This window comes from Crinia signifera, unplaced genomic scaffold (assembly GCF_055691185.1).
Source record: "Crinia signifera unplaced genomic scaffold, ASM5569118v1 HAP2_SCAFFOLD_526, whole genome shotgun sequence".
In the NCBI taxonomy this organism is placed as follows: domain Eukaryota; kingdom Metazoa; phylum Chordata; class Amphibia; order Anura; family Myobatrachidae; genus Crinia; species Crinia signifera.
This window is the reverse complement of record NW_028142419.1, coordinates 20,991-37,300: the sequence shown is the minus strand read 5'-3', so window position 1 is coordinate 37,300 and position 16,310 is coordinate 20,991. Positions and strand designations below refer to the sequence as shown.

The window sequence follows — 16,310 nt, the reverse complement described above, 5'->3', positions numbered from 1 at the left end:
AAGAAAAGAAAAAAATATAAGAAATAAAGAAAGAAAGAAAGAGAGAGGAAAAAAAAAAACCAAGCCATTTCAAATGGAGAGGGAGGGGGGGTCCAAAAATGCCATTGCTGTGATCCAGTTGATGTTTCCGTGGTAAGATCGTAGGTAAGTCACATAGTGTTTGCATATTTATTGGGAGGTCGCAGCGATTGATAAGTCCTTTAATTTAGGCAGGCTTCCGGTCTTTTGCCTAGGCCGCACATGCTGATATCAAGTGTAGTGTCACGTAAAAATATTTAACTGCCTCGATTCCAGAAAGTACAATTCAAGGAGTCAAGAAATAGTCACAAAATGATACACTGGAGGCAGGATTTCAAAGTATTTATGCACAAGGGTTAAACCTTGAAGCAGCAAATGCATGCATTTCTAAATACAAAGGTGCACAAACAATTGATACTCCAAATCAAGTGCCAGGAATGGAAATAGTCTATTTTTGGATAACAGATTAGGAAGGTGCACCGGTCCTGGAAGTACTGCAATACCAGGTCAATGCGTGGAGTGGACAGAGCAAGCTCTTCTTCCATCTCCCTGTTCTAAAAATCCATTTAATATATGGCCCCCAGATAGGGGGCGTATCAGATATTAAACTGATAAGAACAGATACTACACTTGATCTTAGCCAAAAGGCCGAGAAGCGATAACCCGAATGGGCTCCCAGCAAACCGCGCGAACCTGAATTCGGCCAGCAATACTGGTGGAGAGGAGATCAGCACCACGGACACATCTAACACACACACATCACTTCTTTGTCGTTGCAGTCTGAAAGATACCTGGCTGTACGGCAGGTGTGATTAGGACTTGAAGTGCTGGACAGGGACCGGAGGACGAGTAGCCATCCAACTGATTTTGTGATTAGGTCGTCGGCGGGCGGGAAGGGAGCCTCAGCTGGGTAGGAGGCCAAATTTGCATGTGCTCCGCCCCGTCTGTTGACGTCGCGTCAACAGACACACACCCACTAGGCAGACGACCAACAGGCAAGCAGCAGCAGCCAGCTGTCTCCTCGCTCTTTGCTGCTGCATGCCTGTGTCCCTGACGAACTGCTGCTGACTAAATCAATCAGCTAGCTGCTGCAGAGGAGAAGGAGGAATCTTGCACAATCAGGTGCAATGACGGCTTTCCTGTTTTGAGCCCATTCAGCAGCAGTAGTAGACAGTCAGATGGACAGGCATTCATGTGGCAGGACCCTTTGTGTGACATCACAATCTGCCCTCTATGACATCACAAGCTGCTCACTCGGAATCCGGCGGAACCTGACAGCCAGACAGTCACTTGGAACAGACAGGCAGACAGGACAGTCATGTGTAGGTGAGCTGGGTGGGCCAATGTTTTCTTTTATTGGCAGTTACCACCCAAATGATGGTCCGAAGAAGGTAAGTGATACTTTTTCTAAATTCCCCCCTCTCAATGATCATCAATTGTTTGGCTCGGAAAAAAAATGGAAGAGGAAAAAAAATTCCCATAACAAAAGAAATGAGGAAAAAAAATTCCCAAAACAAAAGAAATGAGGAAAAAAAATTCCCAAAACAAAAGAGAGAAAAGAGCGCGCAAAAAGAAAAGAAAAAAATATAAGAAATAAAGAAAGAAAGAAAGAGAGAGGAAAAAAAAAAACCAAGCCATTTCAAATGGAGAGGGAGGGGGGGTCCAAAAATGCCATTGCTGTGATCCAGTTGATGTTTCCGTGGTAAGATCGTAGGTAAGTCACATAGTGTTTGCATATTTATTGGGAGGTCGCAGCGATTGATAAGTCCTTTAATTTAGGCAGGCTTCCGGTCTTTTGCCTAGGCCGCACATGCTGATATCAAGTGTAGTGTCACGTAAAAATATTTAACTGCCTCGATTCCAGAAAGTACAATTCAAGGAGTCAAGAAATAGTCACAAAATGATACACTGGAGGCAGGATTTCAAAGTATTTATGCACAAGGGTTAAACCTTGAAGCAGCAAATGCATGCATTTCTAAATACAAAGGTGCACAAACAATTGATACTCCAAATCAAGTGCCAGGAATGGAAATAGTCTATTTTTGGATAACAGATTAGGAAGGTGCACCGGTCCTGGAAGTACTGCAATACCAGGTCAATGCGTGGAGTGGACAGAGCAAGCTCTTCTTCCATCTCCCTGTTCTAAAAATCCATTTAATATATGGCCCCCAGATAGGGGGCGTATCAGATATTAAACTGATAAGAACAGATACTACACTTGATCTTAGCCAAAAGGCCGAGAAGCGATAACCCGAATGGGCTCCCAGCAAACCGCGCGAACCTGAATTCGGCCAGCAATACTGGTGGAGAGGAGATCAGCACCACGGACACATCTAACACACACACATCACTTCTTTGTCGTTGCAGTCTGAAAGATACCTGGCTGTACGGCAGGTGTGATTAGGACTTGAAGTGCTGGACAGGGACCGGAGGACGAGTAGCCATCCAACTGATTTTGTGATTAGGTCGTCGGCGGGCGGGAAGGGAGCCTCAGCTGGGTAGGAGGCCAAATTTGCATGTGCTCCGCCCCGTCTGTTGACGTCGCGTCAACAGACACACACCCACTAGGCAGACGACCAACAGGCAAGCAGCAGCAGCCAGCTGTCTCCTCGCTCTTTGCTGCTGCATGCCTGTGTCCCTGACGAACTGCTGCTGACTAAATCAATCAGCTAGCTGCTGCAGAGGAGAAGGAGGAATCTTGCACAATCAGGTGCAATGACGGCTTTCCTGTTTTGAGCCCATTCAGCAGCAGTAGTAGACAGTCAGATGGACAGGCATTCATGTGGCAGGACCCTTTGTGTGACATCACAATCTGCCCTCTATGACATCACAAGCTGCTCACTCGGAATCCGGCGGAACCTGACAGCCAGACAGTCACTTGGAACAGACAGGCAGACAGGACAGTCATGTGTAGGTGAGCTGGGTGGGCCAATGTTTTCTTTTATTGGCAGTTACCACCCAAATGATGGTCCGAAGAAGGTAAGTGATACTTTTTCTAAATTCCCCCCTCTCAATGATCATCAATTGTTTGGCTCGGAAAAAAAATGGAAGAGGAAAAAAAATTCCCATAACAAAAGAAATGAGGAAAAAAAATTCCCAAAACAAAAGAAATGAGGAAAAAAAATTCCCAAAACAAAAGAGAGAAAAGAGCGCGCAAAAAGAAAAGAAAAAAATATAAGAAATAAAGAAAGAAAGAAAGAGAGAGGAAAAAAAAAAACCAAGCCATTTCAAATGGAGAGGGAGGGGGGGTCCAAAAATGCCATTGCTGTGATCCAGTTGATGTTTCCGTGGTAAGATCGTAGGTAAGTCACATAGTGTTTGCATATTTATTGGGAGGTCGCAGCGATTGATAAGTCCTTTAATTTAGGCAGGCTTCCGGTCTTTTGCCTAGGCCGCACATGCTGATATCAAGTGTAGTGTCACGTAAAAATATTTAACTGCCTCGATTCCAGAAAGTACAATTCAAGGAGTCAAGAAATAGTCACAAAATGATACACTGGAGGCAGGATTTCAAAGTATTTATGCACAAGGGTTAAACCTTGAAGCAGCAAATGCATGCATTTCTAAATACAAAGGTGCACAAACAATTGATACTCCAAATCAAGTGCCAGGAATGGAAATAGTCTATTTTTGGATAACAGATTAGGAAGGTGCACCGGTCCTGGAAGTACTGCAATACCAGGTCAATGCGTGGAGTGGACAGAGCAAGCTCTTCTTCCATCTCCCTGTTCTAAAAATCCATTTAATATATGGCCCCCAGATAGGGGGCGTATCAGATATTAAACTGATAAGAACAGATACTACACTTGATCTTAGCCAAAAGGCCGAGAAGCGATAACCCGAATGGGCTCCCAGCAAACCGCGCGAACCTGAATTCGGCCAGCAATACTGGTGGAGAGGAGATCAGCACCACGGACACATCTAACACACACACATCACTTCTTTGTCGTTGCAGTCTGAAAGATACCTGGCTGTACGGCAGGTGTGATTAGGACTTGAAGTGCTGGACAGGGACCGGAGGACGAGTAGCCATCCAACTGATTTTGTGATTAGGTCGTCGGCGGGCGGGAAGGGAGCCTCAGCTGGGTAGGAGGCCAAATTTGCATGTGCTCCGCCCCGTCTGTTGACGTCGCGTCAACAGACACACACCCACTAGGCAGACGACCAACAGGCAAGCAGCAGCAGCCAGCTGTCTCCTCGCTCTTTGCTGCTGCATGCCTGTGTCCCTGACGAACTGCTGCTGACTAAATCAATCAGCTAGCTGCTGCAGAGGAGAAGGAGGAATCTTGCACAATCAGGTGCAATGACGGCTTTCCTGTTTTGAGCCCATTCAGCAGCAGTAGTAGACAGTCAGATGGACAGGCATTCATGTGGCAGGACCCTTTGTGTGACATCACAATCTGCCCTCTATGACATCACAAGCTGCTCACTCGGAATCCGGCGGAACCTGACAGCCAGACAGTCACTTGGAACAGACAGGCAGACAGGACAGTCATGTGTAGGTGAGCTGGGTGGGCCAATGTTTTCTTTTATTGGCAGTTACCACCCAAATGATGGTCCGAAGAAGGTAAGTGATACTTTTTCTAAATTCCCCCCTCTCAATGATCATCAATTGTTTGGCTCGGAAAAAAAATGGAAGAGGAAAAAAAATTCCCATAACAAAAGAAATGAGGAAAAAAAATTCCCAAAACAAAAGAAATGAGGAAAAAAAATTCCCAAAACAAAAGAGAGAAAAGAGCGCGCAAAAAGAAAAGAAAAAAATATAAGAAATAAAGAAAGAAAGAAAGAGAGAGGAAAAAAAAAAACCAAGCCATTTCAAATGGAGAGGGAGGGGGGGTCCAAAAATGCCATTGCTGTGATCCAGTTGATGTTTCCGTGGTAAGATCGTAGGTAAGTCACATAGTGTTTGCATATTTATTGGGAGGTCGCAGCGATTGATAAGTCCTTTAATTTAGGCAGGCTTCCGGTCTTTTGCCTAGGCCGCACATGCTGATATCAAGTGTAGTGTCACGTAAAAATATTTAACTGCCTCGATTCCAGAAAGTACAATTCAAGGAGTCAAGAAATAGTCACAAAATGATACACTGGAGGCAGGATTTCAAAGTATTTATGCACAAGGGTTAAACCTTGAAGCAGCAAATGCATGCATTTCTAAATACAAAGGTGCACAAACAATTGATACTCCAAATCAAGTGCCAGGAATGGAAATAGTCTATTTTTGGATAACAGATTAGGAAGGTGCACCGGTCCTGGAAGTACTGCAATACCAGGTCAATGCGTGGAGTGGACAGAGCAAGCTCTTCTTCCATCTCCCTGTTCTAAAAATCCATTTAATATATGGCCCCCAGATAGGGGGCGTATCAGATATTAAACTGATAAGAACAGATACTACACTTGATCTTAGCCAAAAGGCCGAGAAGCGATAACCCGAATGGGCTCCCAGCAAACCGCGCGAACCTGAATTCGGCCAGCAATACTGGTGGAGAGGAGATCAGCACCACGGACACATCTAACACACACACATCACTTCTTTGTCGTTGCAGTCTGAAAGATACCTGGCTGTACGGCAGGTGTGATTAGGACTTGAAGTGCTGGACAGGGACCGGAGGACGAGTAGCCATCCAACTGATTTTGTGATTAGGTCGTCGGCGGGCGGGAAGGGAGCCTCAGCTGGGTAGGAGGCCAAATTTGCATGTGCTCCGCCCCGTCTGTTGACGTCGCGTCAACAGACACACACCCACTAGGCAGACGACCAACAGGCAAGCAGCAGCAGCCAGCTGTCTCCTCGCTCTTTGCTGCTGCATGCCTGTGTCCCTGACGAACTGCTGCTGACTAAATCAATCAGCTAGCTGCTGCAGAGGAGAAGGAGGAATCTTGCACAATCAGGTGCAATGACGGCTTTCCTGTTTTGAGCCCATTCAGCAGCAGTAGTAGACAGTCAGATGGACAGGCATTCATGTGGCAGGACCCTTTGTGTGACATCACAATCTGCCCTCTATGACATCACAAGCTGCTCACTCGGAATCCGGCGGAACCTGACAGCCAGACAGTCACTTGGAACAGACAGGCAGACAGGACAGTCATGTGTAGGTGAGCTGGGTGGGCCAATGTTTTCTTTTATTGGCAGTTACCACCCAAATGATGGTCCGAAGAAGGTAAGTGATACTTTTTCTAAATTCCCCCCTCTCAATGATCATCAATTGTTTGGCTCGGAAAAAAAATGGAAGAGGAAAAAAAATTCCCATAACAAAAGAAATGAGGAAAAAAAATTCCCAAAACAAAAGAAATGAGGAAAAAAAATTCCCAAAACAAAAGAGAGAAAAGAGCGCGCAAAAAGAAAAGAAAAAAATATAAGAAATAAAGAAAGAAAGAAAGAGAGAGGAAAAAAAAAAACCAAGCCATTTCAAATGGAGAGGGAGGGGGGGTCCAAAAATGCCATTGCTGTGATCCAGTTGATGTTTCCGTGGTAAGATCGTAGGTAAGTCACATAGTGTTTGCATATTTATTGGGAGGTCGCAGCGATTGATAAGTCCTTTAATTTAGGCAGGCTTCCGGTCTTTTGCCTAGGCCGCACATGCTGATATCAAGTGTAGTGTCACGTAAAAATATTTAACTGCCTCGATTCCAGAAAGTACAATTCAAGGAGTCAAGAAATAGTCACAAAATGATACACTGGAGGCAGGATTTCAAAGTATTTATGCACAAGGGTTAAACCTTGAAGCAGCAAATGCATGCATTTCTAAATACAAAGGTGCACAAACAATTGATACTCCAAATCAAGTGCCAGGAATGGAAATAGTCTATTTTTGGATAACAGATTAGGAAGGTGCACCGGTCCTGGAAGTACTGCAATACCAGGTCAATGCGTGGAGTGGACAGAGCAAGCTCTTCTTCCATCTCCCTGTTCTAAAAATCCATTTAATATATGGCCCCCAGATAGGGGGCGTATCAGATATTAAACTGATAAGAACAGATACTACACTTGATCTTAGCCAAAAGGCCGAGAAGCGATAACCCGAATGGGCTCCCAGCAAACCGCGCGAACCTGAATTCGGCCAGCAATACTGGTGGAGAGGAGATCAGCACCACGGACACATCTAACACACACACATCACTTCTTTGTCGTTGCAGTCTGAAAGATACCTGGCTGTACGGCAGGTGTGATTAGGACTTGAAGTGCTGGACAGGGACCGGAGGACGAGTAGCCATCCAACTGATTTTGTGATTAGGTCGTCGGCGGGCGGGAAGGGAGCCTCAGCTGGGTAGGAGGCCAAATTTGCATGTGCTCCGCCCCGTCTGTTGACGTCGCGTCAACAGACACACACCCACTAGGCAGACGACCAACAGGCAAGCAGCAGCAGCCAGCTGTCTCCTCGCTCTTTGCTGCTGCATGCCTGTGTCCCTGACGAACTGCTGCTGACTAAATCAATCAGCTAGCTGCTGCAGAGGAGAAGGAGGAATCTTGCACAATCAGGTGCAATGACGGCTTTCCTGTTTTGAGCCCATTCAGCAGCAGTAGTAGACAGTCAGATGGACAGGCATTCATGTGGCAGGACCCTTTGTGTGACATCACAATCTGCCCTCTATGACATCACAAGCTGCTCACTCGGAATCCGGCGGAACCTGACAGCCAGACAGTCACTTGGAACAGACAGGCAGACAGGACAGTCATGTGTAGGTGAGCTGGGTGGGCCAATGTTTTCTTTTATTGGCAGTTACCACCCAAATGATGGTCCGAAGAAGGTAAGTGATACTTTTTCTAAATTCCCCCCTCTCAATGATCATCAATTGTTTGGCTCGGAAAAAAAATGGAAGAGGAAAAAAAATTCCCATAACAAAAGAAATGAGGAAAAAAAATTCCCAAAACAAAAGAAATGAGGAAAAAAAATTCCCAAAACAAAAGAGAGAAAAGAGCGCGCAAAAAGAAAAGAAAAAAATATAAGAAATAAAGAAAGAAAGAAAGAGAGAGGAAAAAAAAAAACCAAGCCATTTCAAATGGAGAGGGAGGGGGGGTCCAAAAATGCCATTGCTGTGATCCAGTTGATGTTTCCGTGGTAAGATCGTAGGTAAGTCACATAGTGTTTGCATATTTATTGGGAGGTCGCAGCGATTGATAAGTCCTTTAATTTAGGCAGGCTTCCGGTCTTTTGCCTAGGCCGCACATGCTGATATCAAGTGTAGTGTCACGTAAAAATATTTAACTGCCTCGATTCCAGAAAGTACAATTCAAGGAGTCAAGAAATAGTCACAAAATGATACACTGGAGGCAGGATTTCAAAGTATTTATGCACAAGGGTTAAACCTTGAAGCAGCAAATGCATGCATTTCTAAATACAAAGGTGCACAAACAATTGATACTCCAAATCAAGTGCCAGGAATGGAAATAGTCTATTTTTGGATAACAGATTAGGAAGGTGCACCGGTCCTGGAAGTACTGCAATACCAGGTCAATGCGTGGAGTGGACAGAGCAAGCTCTTCTTCCATCTCCCTGTTCTAAAAATCCATTTAATATATGGCCCCCAGATAGGGGGCGTATCAGATATTAAACTGATAAGAACAGATACTACACTTGATCTTAGCCAAAAGGCCGAGAAGCGATAACCCGAATGGGCTCCCAGCAAACCGCGCGAACCTGAATTCGGCCAGCAATACTGGTGGAGAGGAGATCAGCACCACGGACACATCTAACACACACACATCACTTCTTTGTCGTTGCAGTCTGAAAGATACCTGGCTGTACGGCAGGTGTGATTAGGACTTGAAGTGCTGGACAGGGACCGGAGGACGAGTAGCCATCCAACTGATTTTGTGATTAGGTCGTCGGCGGGCGGGAAGGGAGCCTCAGCTGGGTAGGAGGCCAAATTTGCATGTGCTCCGCCCCGTCTGTTGACGTCGCGTCAACAGACACACACCCACTAGGCAGACGACCAACAGGCAAGCAGCAGCAGCCAGCTGTCTCCTCGCTCTTTGCTGCTGCATGCCTGTGTCCCTGACGAACTGCTGCTGACTAAATCAATCAGCTAGCTGCTGCAGAGGAGAAGGAGGAATCTTGCACAATCAGGTGCAATGACGGCTTTCCTGTTTTGAGCCCATTCAGCAGCAGTAGTAGACAGTCAGATGGACAGGCATTCATGTGGCAGGACCCTTTGTGTGACATCACAATCTGCCCTCTATGACATCACAAGCTGCTCACTCGGAATCCGGCGGAACCTGACAGCCAGACAGTCACTTGGAACAGACAGGCAGACAGGACAGTCATGTGTAGGTGAGCTGGGTGGGCCAATGTTTTCTTTTATTGGCAGTTACCACCCAAATGATGGTCCGAAGAAGGTAAGTGATACTTTTTCTAAATTCCCCCCTCTCAATGATCATCAATTGTTTGGCTCGGAAAAAAAATGGAAGAGGAAAAAAAATTCCCATAACAAAAGAAATGAGGAAAAAAAATTCCCAAAACAAAAGAAATGAGGAAAAAAAATTCCCAAAACAAAAGAGAGAAAAGAGCGCGCAAAAAGAAAAGAAAAAAATATAAGAAATAAAGAAAGAAAGAAAGAGAGAGGAAAAAAAAAAACCAAGCCATTTCAAATGGAGAGGGAGGGGGGGTCCAAAAATGCCATTGCTGTGATCCAGTTGATGTTTCCGTGGTAAGATCGTAGGTAAGTCACATAGTGTTTGCATATTTATTGGGAGGTCGCAGCGATTGATAAGTCCTTTAATTTAGGCAGGCTTCCGGTCTTTTGCCTAGGCCGCACATGCTGATATCAAGTGTAGTGTCACGTAAAAATATTTAACTGCCTCGATTCCAGAAAGTACAATTCAAGGAGTCAAGAAATAGTCACAAAATGATACACTGGAGGCAGGATTTCAAAGTATTTATGCACAAGGGTTAAACCTTGAAGCAGCAAATGCATGCATTTCTAAATACAAAGGTGCACAAACAATTGATACTCCAAATCAAGTGCCAGGAATGGAAATAGTCTATTTTTGGATAACAGATTAGGAAGGTGCACCGGTCCTGGAAGTACTGCAATACCAGGTCAATGCGTGGAGTGGACAGAGCAAGCTCTTCTTCCATCTCCCTGTTCTAAAAATCCATTTAATATATGGCCCCCAGATAGGGGGCGTATCAGATATTAAACTGATAAGAACAGATACTACACTTGATCTTAGCCAAAAGGCCGAGAAGCGATAACCCGAATGGGCTCCCAGCAAACCGCGCGAACCTGAATTCGGCCAGCAATACTGGTGGAGAGGAGATCAGCACCACGGACACATCTAACACACACACATCACTTCTTTGTCGTTGCAGTCTGAAAGATACCTGGCTGTACGGCAGGTGTGATTAGGACTTGAAGTGCTGGACAGGGACCGGAGGACGAGTAGCCATCCAACTGATTTTGTGATTAGGTCGTCGGCGGGCGGGAAGGGAGCCTCAGCTGGGTAGGAGGCCAAATTTGCATGTGCTCCGCCCCGTCTGTTGACGTCGCGTCAACAGACACACACCCACTAGGCAGACGACCAACAGGCAAGCAGCAGCAGCCAGCTGTCTCCTCGCTCTTTGCTGCTGCATGCCTGTGTCCCTGACGAACTGCTGCTGACTAAATCAATCAGCTAGCTGCTGCAGAGGAGAAGGAGGAATCTTGCACAATCAGGTGCAATGACGGCTTTCCTGTTTTGAGCCCATTCAGCAGCAGTAGTAGACAGTCAGATGGACAGGCATTCATGTGGCAGGACCCTTTGTGTGACATCACAATCTGCCCTCTATGACATCACAAGCTGCTCACTCGGAATCCGGCGGAACCTGACAGCCAGACAGTCACTTGGAACAGACAGGCAGACAGGACAGTCATGTGTAGGTGAGCTGGGTGGGCCAATGTTTTCTTTTATTGGCAGTTACCACCCAAATGATGGTCCGAAGAAGGTAAGTGATACTTTTTCTAAATTCCCCCCTCTCAATGATCATCAATTGTTTGGCTCGGAAAAAAAATGGAAGAGGAAAAAAAATTCCCATAACAAAAGAAATGAGGAAAAAAAATTCCCAAAACAAAAGAAATGAGGAAAAAAAATTCCCAAAACAAAAGAGAGAAAAGAGCGCGCAAAAAGAAAAGAAAAAAATATAAGAAATAAAGAAAGAAAGAAAGAGAGAGGAAAAAAAAAAACCAAGCCATTTCAAATGGAGAGGGAGGGGGGGTCCAAAAATGCCATTGCTGTGATCCAGTTGATGTTTCCGTGGTAAGATCGTAGGTAAGTCACATAGTGTTTGCATATTTATTGGGAGGTCGCAGCGATTGATAAGTCCTTTAATTTAGGCAGGCTTCCGGTCTTTTGCCTAGGCCGCACATGCTGATATCAAGTGTAGTGTCACGTAAAAATATTTAACTGCCTCGATTCCAGAAAGTACAATTCAAGGAGTCAAGAAATAGTCACAAAATGATACACTGGAGGCAGGATTTCAAAGTATTTATGCACAAGGGTTAAACCTTGAAGCAGCAAATGCATGCATTTCTAAATACAAAGGTGCACAAACAATTGATACTCCAAATCAAGTGCCAGGAATGGAAATAGTCTATTTTTGGATAACAGATTAGGAAGGTGCACCGGTCCTGGAAGTACTGCAATACCAGGTCAATGCGTGGAGTGGACAGAGCAAGCTCTTCTTCCATCTCCCTGTTCTAAAAATCCATTTAATATATGGCCCCCAGATAGGGGGCGTATCAGATATTAAACTGATAAGAACAGATACTACACTTGATCTTAGCCAAAAGGCCGAGAAGCGATAACCCGAATGGGCTCCCAGCAAACCGCGCGAACCTGAATTCGGCCAGCAATACTGGTGGAGAGGAGATCAGCACCACGGACACATCTAACACACACACATCACTTCTTTGTCGTTGCAGTCTGAAAGATACCTGGCTGTACGGCAGGTGTGATTAGGACTTGAAGTGCTGGACAGGGACCGGAGGACGAGTAGCCATCCAACTGATTTTGTGATTAGGTCGTCGGCGGGCGGGAAGGGAGCCTCAGCTGGGTAGGAGGCCAAATTTGCATGTGCTCCGCCCCGTCTGTTGACGTCGCGTCAACAGACACACACCCACTAGGCAGACGACCAACAGGCAAGCAGCAGCAGCCAGCTGTCTCCTCGCTCTTTGCTGCTGCATGCCTGTGTCCCTGACGAACTGCTGCTGACTAAATCAATCAGCTAGCTGCTGCAGAGGAGAAGGAGGAATCTTGCACAATCAGGTGCAATGACGGCTTTCCTGTTTTGAGCCCATTCAGCAGCAGTAGTAGACAGTCAGATGGACAGGCATTCATGTGGCAGGACCCTTTGTGTGACATCACAATCTGCCCTCTATGACATCACAAGCTGCTCACTCGGAATCCGGCGGAACCTGACAGCCAGACAGTCACTTGGAACAGACAGGCAGACAGGACAGTCATGTGTAGGTGAGCTGGGTGGGCCAATGTTTTCTTTTATTGGCAGTTACCACCCAAATGATGGTCCGAAGAAGGTAAGTGATACTTTTTCTAAATTCCCCCCTCTCAATGATCATCAATTGTTTGGCTCGGAAAAAAAATGGAAGAGGAAAAAAAATTCCCATAACAAAAGAAATGAGGAAAAAAAATTCCCAAAACAAAAGAAATGAGGAAAAAAAATTCCCAAAACAAAAGAGAGAAAAGAGCGCGCAAAAAGAAAAGAAAAAAATATAAGAAATAAAGAAAGAAAGAAAGAGAGAGGAAAAAAAAAAACCAAGCCATTTCAAATGGAGAGGGAGGGGGGGTCCAAAAATGCCATTGCTGTGATCCAGTTGATGTTTCCGTGGTAAGATCGTAGGTAAGTCACATAGTGTTTGCATATTTATTGGGAGGTCGCAGCGATTGATAAGTCCTTTAATTTAGGCAGGCTTCCGGTCTTTTGCCTAGGCCGCACATGCTGATATCAAGTGTAGTGTCACGTAAAAATATTTAACTGCCTCGATTCCAGAAAGTACAATTCAAGGAGTCAAGAAATAGTCACAAAATGATACACTGGAGGCAGGATTTCAAAGTATTTATGCACAAGGGTTAAACCTTGAAGCAGCAAATGCATGCATTTCTAAATACAAAGGTGCACAAACAATTGATACTCCAAATCAAGTGCCAGGAATGGAAATAGTCTATTTTTGGATAACAGATTAGGAAGGTGCACCGGTCCTGGAAGTACTGCAATACCAGGTCAATGCGTGGAGTGGACAGAGCAAGCTCTTCTTCCATCTCCCTGTTCTAAAAATCCATTTAATATATGGCCCCCAGATAGGGGGCGTATCAGATATTAAACTGATAAGAACAGATGAGTTTGAAGAAACTCAGGGAGCCCGAGGTGTGCTCCCACCACCACCAGTGACGTGACTAAACGCGTGCACAGGGGGCAGCCGTACGAACGTGTGGGCCCTCTCCCAAAGGAGAAAGGCCCCATGGTTCCCCTGACCCCCCTCAACCATAAGGCCGAGGAAGGGAAAAAAGGGATCGGTGGGTCCTCTTCGCCGAAGCTCAGAGGGACCCGCGTTTCCTCCACCCCCGGAAGGGTTTCGGACGGTGGGTCCTCCGCAGCCCGTGCTTTGGAGAGACCCGACTTAGGCTTCCCTCCGCCTTGCGGCTCGGGGTTGCCCTCGAGGGAACCGGGACTCTCCCCAAAAGGTGAAGAGTCCCAGTCACGTTTGGGGAACGGAAGGCCTGTTAGGGACAGCCGCACTACCCAAATGAAAAAACGTGACAAACTAACGAAAAACGTGAAGTGCAAAACGTGCAAATCATAAAAAGAAAAGAATAAGGCCCTAGCCAGAAGGCCGGGGGGGGGGTGTGAAAAATTGTCCTACCCCATCCAAAAGGACAGGGTAAGGACGTGAAGCGCTAACCTAAAGGGAAGTGCGCAGTGCAAGTGCCATTCGTGCAAGGTGACTTAGGATCACCCGTGCATGTCCGGCACCCCCGAGTTTCCCCGGGGGCACAGTGCAGCCTCGGACTCCAGGCAGCCAGCCAGTCAGCGTCCGACCAAGTGTTTCTCCGTCTCAACAGCAGGCACTTTCCAGCCCCTGGCATGGGAATGGGTACTCCACTGGGCCTTTCGAAAGACTCCCTTAGGGGCTGCACCCCCTCCGGAAGAGCAATCTACTCAGTCCCAGTGTTTCTCCGCTCCCAGGGTTAAGGTACTAAGCTGGGCCTTTCGCGGTCTCCCCATCAGAGGCTACGAACCTCTGGAACAGGAGCCATCTACTCAGTCCCAACCTTTCTCCGCTCCCTGGGATTGGATACTAAACTGAGCCTTTCGCTGACTCATCCTTCGGGGGCTACAAACCCCGTCAAGAGAGTCAAACTACTAGGCCCAGTGTTTCTCCCCCCCTCTTACCAGTGGATTTACGGAAACAACACCTCCTACCAAAGGCAGAGGTGAAGATACTCAGTGAGACTTTTCACTACTCCCGGGAAAAAACAGAGGGGTCCCACACCCTCCGCCCATCAGAGCAGCTACTCAGTCTCACCTTTCTCTATTCTCTGCCAGAGGCCAGTCCATACCCAACTGATAAGAACAGATACTACACTTGATCTTAGCCAAAAGGCCGAGAAGCGATAACCCGAATGGGCTCCCAGCAAACCGCGCGAACCTGAATTCGGCCAGCAATACTGGTGGAGAGGAGATCAGCACCACGGACACATCTAACACACACACATCACTTCTTTGTCGTTGCAGTCTGAAAGATACCTGGCTGTACGGCAGGTGTGATTAGGACTTGAAGTGCTGGACAGGGACCGGAGGACGAGTAGCCATCCAACTGATTTTGTGATTAGGTCGTCGGCGGGCGGGAAGGGAGCCTCAGCTGGGTAGGAGGCCAAATTTGCATGTGCTCCGCCCCGTCTGTTGACGTCGCGTCAACAGACACACACCCACTAGGCAGACGACCAACAGGCAAGCAGCAGCAGCCAGCTGTCTCCTCGCTCTTTGCTGCTGCATGCCTGTGTCCCTGACGAACTGCTGCTGACTAAATCAATCAGCTAGCTGCTGCAGAGGAGAAGGAGGAATCTTGCACAATCAGGTGCAATGACGGCTTTCCTGTTTTGAGCCCATTCAGCAGCAGTAGTAGACAGTCAGATGGACAGGCATTCATGTGGCAGGACCCTTTGTGTGACATCACAATCTGCCCTCTATGACATCACAAGCTGCTCACTCGGAATCCGGCGGAACCTGACAGCCAGACAGTCACTTGGAACAGACAGGCAGACAGGACAGTCATGTGTAGGTGAGCTGGGTGGGCCAATGTTTTCTTTTATTGGCAGTTACCACCCAAATGATGGTCCGAAGAAGGTAAGTGATACTTTTTCTAAATTCCCCCCTCTCAATGATCATCAATTGTTTGGCTCGGAAAAAAAATGGAAGAGGAAAAAAAATTCCCATAACAAAAGAAATGAGGAAAAAAAATTCCCAAAACAAAAGAAATGAGGAAAAAAAATTCCCAAAACAAAAGAGAGAAAAGAGCGCGCAAAAAGAAAAGAAAAAAATATAAGAAATAAAGAAAGAAAGAAAGAGAGAGGAAAAAAAAAAACCAAGCCATTTCAAATGGAGAGGGAGGGGGGGTCCAAAAATGCCATTGCTGTGATCCAGTTGATGTTTCCGTGGTAAGATCGTAGGTAAGTCACATAGTGTTTGCATATTTATTGGGAGGTCGCAGCGATTGATAAGTCCTTTAATTTAGGCAGGCTTCCGGTCTTTTGCCTAGGCCGCACATGCTGATATCAAGTGTAGTGTCACGTAAAAATATTTAACTGCCTCGATTCCAGAAAGTACAATTCAAGGAGTCAAGAAATAGTCACAAAATGATACACTGGAGGCAGGATTTCAAAGTATTTATGCACAAGGGTTAAACCTTGAAGCAGCAAATGCATGCATTTCTAAATACAAAGGTGCACAAACAATTGATACTCCAAATCAAGTGCCAGGAATGGAAATAGTCTATTTTTGGATAACAGATTAGGAAGGTGCACCGGTCCTGGAAGTACTGCAATACCAGGTCAATGCGTGGAGTGGACAGAGCAAGCTCTTCTTCCATCTCCCTGTTCTAAAAATCCATTTAATATATGGCCCCCAGATAGGGGGCGTATCAGATATTAAACTGATAAGAACAGATACTACACTTGATCTTAGCCAAAAGGCCGAGAAGCGATAACCCGAATGGGCTCCCAGCAAACCGCGCGAACCTGAATTCGGCCAGCAATACTGGTGGAGAGGAGATCAGCACCACGGACACATCTAACACACACACAT

At 46.2% G+C, this 16,310-nt stretch overlaps 9 non-coding genes and 2 pseudogenes across 9 annotated transcripts; all 11 read right to left on the bottom strand.

Moving 5' to 3' along the window:
- Positions 1-487: 487 nt before the first annotated feature.
- On the bottom strand, positions 488-678 carry LOC146055660 (U2 spliceosomal RNA). Its single transcript, XR_014468830.1, has one exon. It is a non-coding gene; the product is annotated as a U2 spliceosomal RNA (small nuclear RNA).
- A 1,397-nt stretch (positions 679-2,075) lies between these two features.
- Positions 2,076-2,266, bottom strand: LOC146055659 (U2 spliceosomal RNA). Its single transcript, XR_014468829.1, has one exon. It is a non-coding gene; the product is annotated as a U2 spliceosomal RNA (small nuclear RNA).
- A 1,397-nt stretch (positions 2,267-3,663) lies between these two features.
- On the bottom strand, positions 3,664-3,854 carry LOC146055658 (U2 spliceosomal RNA). Its single transcript, XR_014468828.1, has one exon. It is a non-coding gene; the product is annotated as a U2 spliceosomal RNA (small nuclear RNA).
- A 1,397-nt stretch (positions 3,855-5,251) lies between these two features.
- Positions 5,252-5,442, bottom strand: LOC146055657 (U2 spliceosomal RNA). The gene has a single exon (XR_014468827.1). It is a non-coding gene; the product is annotated as a U2 spliceosomal RNA (small nuclear RNA).
- Positions 5,443-6,839: 1,397 nt separating this feature from the next.
- LOC146055656 (U2 spliceosomal RNA) lies at positions 6,840-7,030 on the bottom strand. Its single transcript, XR_014468826.1, has one exon. It is a non-coding gene; the product is annotated as a U2 spliceosomal RNA (small nuclear RNA).
- Positions 7,031-8,427: 1,397 nt separating this feature from the next.
- Positions 8,428-8,618, bottom strand: LOC146055654 (U2 spliceosomal RNA). The gene has a single exon (XR_014468824.1). It is a non-coding gene; the product is annotated as a U2 spliceosomal RNA (small nuclear RNA).
- Positions 8,619-10,015: 1,397 nt separating this feature from the next.
- On the bottom strand, positions 10,016-10,206 carry LOC146055653 (U2 spliceosomal RNA). Its single transcript, XR_014468823.1, has one exon. It is a non-coding gene; the product is annotated as a U2 spliceosomal RNA (small nuclear RNA).
- Positions 10,207-11,603: 1,397 nt separating this feature from the next.
- Positions 11,604-11,794, bottom strand: LOC146055652 (U2 spliceosomal RNA). Its single transcript, XR_014468822.1, has one exon. It is a non-coding gene; the product is annotated as a U2 spliceosomal RNA (small nuclear RNA).
- A 1,397-nt stretch (positions 11,795-13,191) lies between these two features.
- Positions 13,192-13,367, bottom strand: LOC146055686 (U2 spliceosomal RNA; annotated as a pseudogene).
- A 1,118-nt stretch (positions 13,368-14,485) lies between these two features.
- LOC146055687 (U2 spliceosomal RNA) lies at positions 14,486-14,622 on the bottom strand (annotated as a pseudogene).
- A 1,397-nt stretch (positions 14,623-16,019) lies between these two features.
- On the bottom strand, positions 16,020-16,210 carry LOC146055651 (U2 spliceosomal RNA). Its single transcript, XR_014468821.1, has one exon. It is a non-coding gene; the product is annotated as a U2 spliceosomal RNA (small nuclear RNA).
- Between the last annotated feature and the right edge of the window lie 100 nt (positions 16,211-16,310).